The sequence below is a fragment of the Erythrolamprus reginae genome, chromosome 12, assembly GCF_031021105.1.
Source record: "Erythrolamprus reginae isolate rEryReg1 chromosome 12, rEryReg1.hap1, whole genome shotgun sequence".
NCBI lineage: Eukaryota > Metazoa > Chordata > Lepidosauria > Squamata > Dipsadidae > Erythrolamprus > Erythrolamprus reginae.
The window spans coordinates 7,496,384-7,505,932 of NC_091961.1; the positions used below are offsets into that span (position 1 = coordinate 7,496,384).

At 39.3% G+C, this 9,549-nt stretch overlaps 1 pseudogene; it reads right to left on the bottom strand.

Annotated features, from left to right (window-relative positions):
- Window positions 1-401: 401 nt before the first annotated feature.
- Window positions 402-9,204, bottom strand: LOC139174920 (inactive rhomboid protein 2 pseudogene; annotated as a pseudogene).
- Window positions 9,205-9,549: the final 345 nt, after the last annotated feature.

The following is a 9,549-nucleotide window of genomic DNA, read 5'->3' on the forward strand; positions in this document are numbered from 1 at the left end:
TTCTTTTATGTACACTGAGAGCATATGCACCAAGACAAATTCCTTGTGTGTCCTATTCTATTCTGCTCTGCTCTGCTCTGCTATACTCTACTCTACTCTACTCTACTCTACTCTACTCTACTCTACTCTACTCTATTCATTTATTTTAATTTATTTATTTATTTTGTCCAATACACAATACATATTGAAGAGAATAGACATGAAGTATTATATATAAAGAAAAGATATAAAAATAGAGGAGAAGATATATGAAAGGGAGAAAAGATATATGATATATGAGATAAGGAGAGACTATTGGACAGGGGACAAAAGGCACACTAGTACACTTATGCACGCCCCTTACTGACCTCTTAGCAACCTGGAGAGGTCAATGGTGGAGAGTCTAAGGGAGAAATGTTGGGGGTTAGGGGTTGACACTACTGAGTCAGGTAATGAGTTCCATGCTTCGACAACTTGGTTGCTGAAGTCATATTTTTTACAGTCAAGTTTGGAGCGGTTAATATTAAGTTTGAATCTGTTGCGTGCTCTTGTATTGTTGCGGTTGACGCTGCAGTAGTCATTGACAGGCAGGACATTGCAGCATATGATTTTGTGGGCAATACTTAGATCATGTTTTAGGCATCTATTTTTATTTCTATTCTATTCTATTGTATTCTTCAATTGAATTGAATTCAATTCTACTCTACACTCTACTCTACTCTACTCTACTCTATTCCACTCCACTCCACTCTACTCTATTCCTTGTGCGTTAGCTGTTTTAACCCCCCCCCCCCCCCGAGAGGATGACATTAGTAAAGCTTTTATCAAACCTAATTTATTGTTTCAGCAGTGTCAGAATGAAATATTATTATTATTATTATTATTATTATTATTATTATTATTATTATTATTTTATTAATTAGATTTGTATGCCGCCCCTCTCCATAGACTCGGGGCGGCTTACAGCAATGATAAAAACAATATATAATAACAAATCTAATAGAATCTAAAATAAACATAACAATAAAATCTTCCCATTTGGTGTCCTTTTCTCTGCAGCATCTCTTGAAACATGTTTGCTGATTCATTTACATTTTCACTAAAATAATAATTGAAAAAACATGTTGAGACTCTAGAAAGAGTGCAGAAAAGAGCAACACAGATGATAGGAGGACTGGAAGTTAAAGCATATGATAAATGATTGAGGGGACGTACTGTAAGAAGTCATATATTTATACCTGAAATTCTGCTGTTTCTGACCAAATAAGTCTATAATAAACATTAATTTAAGGAAGTTCAACCCAATCAATGAACAAATGAACCAACCAATGAATTAACCAACCAACCAACCAACCAACCAACCAACCAGTCAACCAGTCAACCAACCTATCAATGCGTTGTTCAACTTAAAGCATAAAGTTAATGGTAAAGAAGGTTGCTTCCTTGCCTTCTTAGACAACTCTGCCCTTGCTAAACCCTTTTTCATTTGCATATTGGTCCATTTTTATCATTCAAAAAGGGCAACAAATTCCAGAGTAGAAGAAAATAGACTAGAAAATGTTCTAAAATTTCAACGACCCGAACCACTTATTGCTTTTCATTGTGGACATTTAGAGAGACAGTGGAAACTTCTTATAGATGGTAAGATGCCCATAATGAACACCAATGTTCCTGTTGTCAAGAAAAATCTAATAAGTTGTAAGTCCATTTGATTTAATCCTTTTCTGCTACTGTGTTTTGGGTAATTTATTTGAAGAGTTCTACCGTTTCCTGTTTCCATTTTCTGTTCTCTAGACCAGGGGTCTCCAACCTTGGCAACCTTAAGACTTATGGACTTTAACTCCCAGAATTCAAAGCTGGCTGAGGAACTCTGGGAGTTGAAGTCCACAAGTGGCCAAGTGGTTGAATTCCAGGAGGACACTCCATAATCTTAATTCTCTGTAGGAGATGACCAAGGCTGAACCGGAAGGCAGGGTGGAAACATGTCATCAATTTGGAGCTGCTATGCTGTCACAAGAGACCTAAGTCCAACCCCCTGTGTATTCCATTGATTCCTACTTAGCTCCAATTTGCCTTGACCATTAGTAGATCAGATTCTTGAACATAGGTAGGATGTAATAAATTTATAATACAGTGATACCTCGTCTTACAAACGCCTCATCATACAAACTTTTCAAGATACAAACCCGGGGTTTAAGATTTTTTTGCCTCTTCTTACAAACTATTTTCACCTTACAAACCTACCGCTACCACTGGGATGCCCTGCCTCCGGACTTCCATTGCCAGCGAAGCACCCATTTTTGCACTGCTGGGATTCCCCTAAGGCTCCCCTCCATGGGAAACCCCACCTTCGGACTTCCGTGTTTTTGTGATGCTGCAGGGGAATCCCAGCAGGGGAATCCCAGCAGTGCAAAAACGAGCGCTTCTCTGGCAACGGAAGTCCGGAGGTGGGGTTTCCCAGTGAGGGGAGCCTCAGTGAAATTGCAGCATTGCAAAAACACAGAGGTCCGGACATGGGGTTTCGAGGACTTCGGTGTTTTTGCAATGCTGCGATTTCACTGATGCTCCCTTCACTGGGAAACCCCACCTCCGGACTTCCGTTGCCAGCAAAGCGCTCGTTTTTGCGGTGCTGGGATTCCCCTGCTGGGATTCCCCTGCAGCATTGCAAAAACACAGAAGTCCAGAGGTGGGGTTTCCCATGGAGGGGAGCCTCAGGGGAATCCCAGCAGCACAAAAACGGGCGCTTCAGCTGGCAAAAGGGGTGAGTTTTGGGCTTGCACGCATTAATCGCATTTCCATTGATTCCTATGGGAAACATTGTTTCATCTTACAAACTTTTCACCTTAAGAACCTCATCCCGGAACTAATTAAGTTTGTAAGACAAGGTATCACTGTACTTTTGAACTCTATCCTAGCCCTTGGATTCTTGTGCCTGACAATTTTCAAATCCGTTCCAATTTGCCATCCATCTCTTGTTCTTTTTCTTGCTCTTCTTCCCAAATATTAAGCTTTATTTTTTAAAAGCCCCACGAGAGCCTATCCCATATTTTGAACTTTCATGCTTGAATAGTTCCAGGAAATTGGTGCATACCAGTTTTGAGGACAATTTTTTTTTCATTTGTTAAGTAGATTATGCTTCTATTTTCCAAAGTCATATACTATATGTCATTTCTTTGTTCACTAAATAGTCTACAGTTCTAATGACCTCAATCCCTCATATATTCACAAGCATTTGTTCTTTCTGCTACCTAAGCCATAACTTTGAGCTCAGCCATCTACATATGCTTTCAATCTGAACTTTTCAACATTTTCCAAAGCTCCCAACACTTAACCACAAAAATGTTACATTTATTTTTCCTTTATTCCCAGCTTAATCCACCCAATCTGATTTTATATCTTAGAGTCCCTTACCCATTTCTGCATCATGCCTCCCGCTCACAAAATACTTCGTAATAATCCTAGAAAAATGAATTGGGCTAATTCCAGTGGAAGTGGCTTGTGGATCAACCTTGGCAGTTCTTTAATGAAATAACTGGGAAGGAGTAAAATCAATTCAGGAAATCATGCTTTTTTTCCCTTCCAAAGTCTGCTCTTACTTCAAAACAACAGGGAGGAGGAGGAGGAGGAAGAGGAATGCAAAATAGAGCCAGTTTGGTGTAATAGTTAAGGCACTAGGCTAGAAAGCAGGAGAACATGGTTCCACCTCAACTCTGCAAACCAACTGGGTGATTTTCGACCATTCACTCTTTCTTAGCCTAACTTATCTTACAAGGTTGTTATTATGGGGAAAATAGAGGAAGAAGGTGTGTTGGATAGGTTTGTTACCTTGAGTTATTTGTAAAAATAATAAAGCAGGATATAAGCAAATAAATGCCGCCCAAATCCCAGTGACCGGTTAGGTCCCACAGAGTTGGCCTTCTCCGGGTCCCATTGACTAAACAATGTCATTTGGCGGGACTCAGGGGAAGAGCCTTCTCTGTGGCGGCCCCAACCCTCTGGAACCAGCTCCCCACGGAGATTAGAACTGCCCCCACCCTCCTTGCCTTTCGTAAACTCCTTAAAACCCACTTCTGCCTTCATGTATGTTTGTGTGTATGTTTGCTTTTAATAAGGGTTTTTTAGTGATTTTTAGATTATTAGATTTGTTGTACATTGTTTTATTGTTGTTGTGAGCCGCCCCGAGTCTACAGAGAGGGGTGGCAATCAAATCAAATCAAATCAAATCAAAAAGTAAAATAAATAAATTATGGACTCCAAGTATCTCACAAGTCCAAAATCTCTACAGAATAGTCTAGTTTTTTATGGGTGAAGGCTGAGATGACAGGTTTACTAACATGGTTCTGCACAGACAGGGCCTTCAGCAGTGAAGGGCTACACATTTTTTTACTAACACACTGTGTGTGTGGCTTATTTTGTGGGTGTGACTGGGAGGTGTCTTAAAGGTCATATGACTGGCTTAAAGGTGGCCACCTGGATGTCACTCACATCAAGGGTTTGGGTTAGGGTGCCTGGCCTCTCCTTGCCTCAAAGAGATACAATTTCCCTCTCTATTTATTATTACTGAACATCCAAAATATGCTATTTAATTCTATGTATATATGCCATATGTGTACATAAATATTACACACAGGCACACAAAAATATACATTATCTACTATATAAACTCTATGTGTGTGTACACACACATGCACGAACAGCCTTTCTAAAATTACACACATTCAACCTCATTTACTGTGTGTTCTGCCGGCGTGTTTCAACCACCTGTAATTACAGGGTAATTAGTCCAGGAAGACACACACCACACGATAAAAGGAAAAGCCAAAAGTTTTTATAAACAGAAAAACAGAAACAGCTCCCTTTTTAAATGTTAAAGGGATTTTCTGGTACACACAAGGCACAGGTTAAATGCAATCCAATTGCTCACCCAATAACTGGGAAATTGAGTCCAATTCTAAAGTCCAGAGAGTCCACACACACAATCTTGAACAGCACAAAACCCACGATCTTGACGAAACAATGAATCAGATAAAATGCCACGAGACTAAACCAGCACGCTGTTCTTTTTATCTGTAGCACTAATTACAGCATCCCCACCCAACCACAGGTGGCCTCATTTTCTCTTGTAATAATCCTTCAGTTGTTGTCTCCTATGCATCACTCTACGCATGCGTGGATGTGTCATTAATTCTTGTTCAGAATCCAAGGATGATACAGATGATTGATCTCCTCCTGGGCTGTCTGCCAAACTCCCCTCTTGCCTGTCACTCACGCTTCCTTGGTCAGAGGAGGCTTCATCGGGAGATTCTATTGGGAGCAAAACAGGCCTGCGGCATGTGGATGTTTCCCCCACATCCACCTGCACATTCCTTGGGGCAGGATCTGGGCCAGAGCTAACCACAACACCGTGATAGAAAAAACATACCCAAGTGTCTAAATTGATCTCTTTACCAAAATTTTTGCACCAACTGATCATATTGTCTTTCAATATCCAACCTATCGTTCTATAGTTTAGTAGATATTTATAAAGATATGGATTTATAATTGGAAAATAACAAAATCAATCTCTTTTAAAGAAAACCAAATTAAGATGTTTTATAGATGGCACCTTCCACCATATAGAATTTCTAAAATGTTTCCATCCGTATCGCCTATTTGTTGGAAATGCAAAAAAGAAGTTGGTACATATTATCATGCATGGTGGACCTGTTCTGAGACTAAAATATTTTGGAAAAAAGTAGAGAATTGGATAAATGAAATAACAAAGGAGAAGATTAAAAAATCTCCTGAATTTTTCTTATTGGGTATTTCAAATATAAAGTATAAAAAAGAAATTTACTATTTAATAATACATATATTGGTGGCGGCACGAATAGTATTCGCACAGAAATGGAAAGAAAAGACGATACCGAAAGATACTGAGGTATTCAAAAAAATTATAGAATGTGCAGAATTAGACATGATGACTAAACGTTTGAACAACCAAACCGAAACAGAATTTTACAAAATGTGGGATAAAGTATATGATTGGTGGAATGTTAAAAATAGTATTAAAATTAAATATATAAGAATAAATGACTATTTGAAGAATTATAAGATAGAATTTAATAGTTTATATTATAACTAACTTAGAAGTGCTTATTTTATCTTCTTTTTGTATTACTAATAATTTGTTTATTTCTCTTTATATATCTCCCTTAATTTTCAATTTCAGCAAAAAAAACATGTGACACACACACACACACACATATATATATATATATATATATATATATATATATATATATATATATATATATGTCACATTTTTAAGCTGAATTTGAAAATTAAGGGAGACTAGGATAGATCTATTTCGCCCTTATTTTGGCCTCATCAGCTAGCCATACCACTGGGACTTGAACCTGCAACCTTTGCCTTGTAAGGCAGAGAATTATCCTCTAGGCTACAGTATCCAATCCCTTCATATATATATATACACACACACATATATATACACACACAAGTATATTATTTTTTAAGATACAAAGAAATTTAATTAATAAGTTTAATGTTAAAAACATAGAATTAAATTTAATAATAATGTAATTCACAAGAGTGGTATTTCTGCATAGATCTGGTAATAGTTAGAGTTTTTTATATTCTGTATTAGTTAGACTTCTACGATAAGCGGAGCAATGGCAGCTCCTTAAATGTTCAATGTTGTATGTCTTTGTCCTTTTTTGAAAATAATAAAAAATATTTTTTAAAAAAAAAGAAAAAGAAAAAACATACCCAAAACACAGGAGGAAAAAAATTGCTACAGGTATTGTGTACCTGACCAAATTTTTGCTACCGGTACTGCATACCTGACCATACCATAGGAGCCCATCGCTGGCCTTCAGTGAAATCTCTGCTACATGTAAAATGATGGTACAATTTATCTGAGATGAATTTGCTGCATAGCAGTGATATATCGTCAATGCAGCCTTACAAATGTTATATTTGAAACATGAAAATGAAACCAAAACCTATAAATACTGAGGGCTTTGCTGTTTTAATCTAGAGTTTTGGCATGTTAACATACACAAGTTCAAGCTATTGTTCTTTCATATACGTATACCTGATGTAGAATACAGTATATATTTTTAAAAGAAAAAGTTCCAGTTATTTTCACCCTGACTCATTCTCCAGAGATAGCAAAAATGGGTAGTTATTTTTCCATCTCACAACTTTGTTCATCATCATCTCCACAGTTGCAAACTTCGGCTTTCTCAGAACAATCAAGTTCATTTCATAATCCCTTCTAATCAGTTTCCCAGTGCTAACTCCCCAATGTGATTTTCCCACTGTATGATACTTTGTGTTGGCTCTCAAGTAATAACTGATTGCCCTATAATTTTGAAGTGCTTTAAATGCAGGAGCACATGGAATGAGCAATGGCCCAGGATGCTTGTCATAAATGCAATCAGGGTAAAGGAGAAGAGAGTTTTGAGATAAAAATAATCCGAAAGGATGGATTGGAATATTTAGAAGTGTCGCTGATTCTTTGATGGGATGTTCATTCCTTTTTTATTATTGTTAGTTGCAAAGTCGTGTCCAACCCATCGTGACCCCATGGACAACATTCCTCCAGGTCTTCCTGTCCTCTATCATCCTCTGGTGTCCATTTAAGCTCACGCTGATTCCATCCAGCCACCTCATTCTCTGTCGTCCCCTTCTCCTTTTGCCCTCCATCATTCCCAGCATTCTTCTCCAGTGAGTCCTTCCTTCTCATTTGGTGGCCAAAGTATTTGAGTTTCATCTTCAGGATCCGGCCTTCTAAAGAGCAGTCAGGGTTGATCTCCTCTAGGACTGACCGGTTGGATTGCCTTGCAGTGCAGGAGTCTTCTCTAGCACCGTATACAGGGGGAAAACTTGGCTCCCAGATGGATCAAGTCAATCAAACTCGGGCCAATTGAGAAGTTCTCCTGCTGGCTATATTTCACAGTTTCATGCACGCCTTTGTTTCATAGAATTAATTCTCTGCTGAGCAAAGCCCATTGGAGCAAATCCGTAAGTGCAAATGATAAGTAGATCCAAACGTGATCCAGGACGTAAAATAAGGCCCGTGGCTGTCCGCGATCTCCAGCTGTGACCGTACCACACTGCTGATGCTCCGACGATACGTTCTGTTCAGCTAATTGCCCACCACTCCCAACCCATAATAGCGCTTCTTGCGGTCTAAGGCAAAGTGCTTCAACCGGGAAGCAATCCGATTCCCTCTCTTGGGAGCAGCAGCTGTTTTGGAGAGGCTTCTGAAGGCAACAGCTCCTCCATGCTGCAAAGGTTGGTCAGCCTTGGGTGACTTGCCGTCTTCTTGTAAGGGAAGCCCAGAGTAGCCAATAGCAGAGAGAGGTGGGGATTCAAATACATTGTCTTGCATGGAGCACATCTCCTCATGTGCATCAACCTTGCAGAAGAAGGAAGAGTCAAATGTATCCATGCCATCCACTGTTGTACACACTCCTGATCAGTTGGAGGATGATGAAGATATTGAGGACTCAGATTCAGATAGTGTTTATGAAGTAGTGGGGGGCCTGGGGTTACAGGTAGTAGAACAGGTGGGAGGCCAACCACAGGATGGGGCTATGAGTTCAGGATCTAGCAAGGGAGAATCAGATGCTCGCTGGGTTAATCCTAAATTCAGAAGGATTCAGAAACATAGAGAGCAAAGGTCTGGAAGAAGATATTAAGGAGAAGAATGGGTTAAATATTGCAGTGATGTATTTGGCACATCAGGGGGCTAGTGGAGAAGAAGGGTGGAGTTTCAACGTTGATGAAAGGAAATATGGAGGTGTTTTCACCACGCTAAAGTAAGCCAAAGTATTTTGTATTGTATTTAGTCAGAGATGCTGTCTTTTTTAAAGCTATGTAGTTAGGAAATAAATCTCGTCTAAATGAAGCAGAAAAAGGAATGTGAGATATGCGGCTAGAAGAGAGATAACGGACCTATTGATGTCTGGAATTTGTTGAAGTGCAAGAGAGCAGAGAAATAAACGGAGTTGCTTATTTCATGAAATGAGGCATTTAATGAGAGTTATTTGTAATCACTAAACTTCTACCAGAAACCAGAACATCCACCACATCATCAGCCATGAAGCTAGGATAAATAAAGCTCCGTTTGTTGCCTCTGCGTTTTTGCATGGAAGGATCCAGAACGGAACACCCTCTGATAATTGCTGCAGCTGCCTTAAAGCTCATATGGGCCATGGGTTCCCTTTTCCTGCGGAGCAGGCGTGTGTAGCCTGACCATACACTACCTAAGGATTCAAAGGCCTCCCTTCTTTGGTGCTCAGCCTTTCTGATGGTCCAACTTTCACAACCAGACATTGCAAATGGAAAAACCACAGCCTTGATGATACACACATTTGTTGGCAGGGTGATGTCTCTGTTTTTTAGTATGCTGTCTAGATTTGTCATAGCTTTCGTCCCCAGGAGCAAGTTACTTCTAGTCCAACTCCTTGCTCAAGCAGGTGACCTTGTATAATTCAGGACAAATAACTATCCAGTCTTTTCTTTAAAACCACCCACAACTTTCTGTAAGCAAGACGTTCC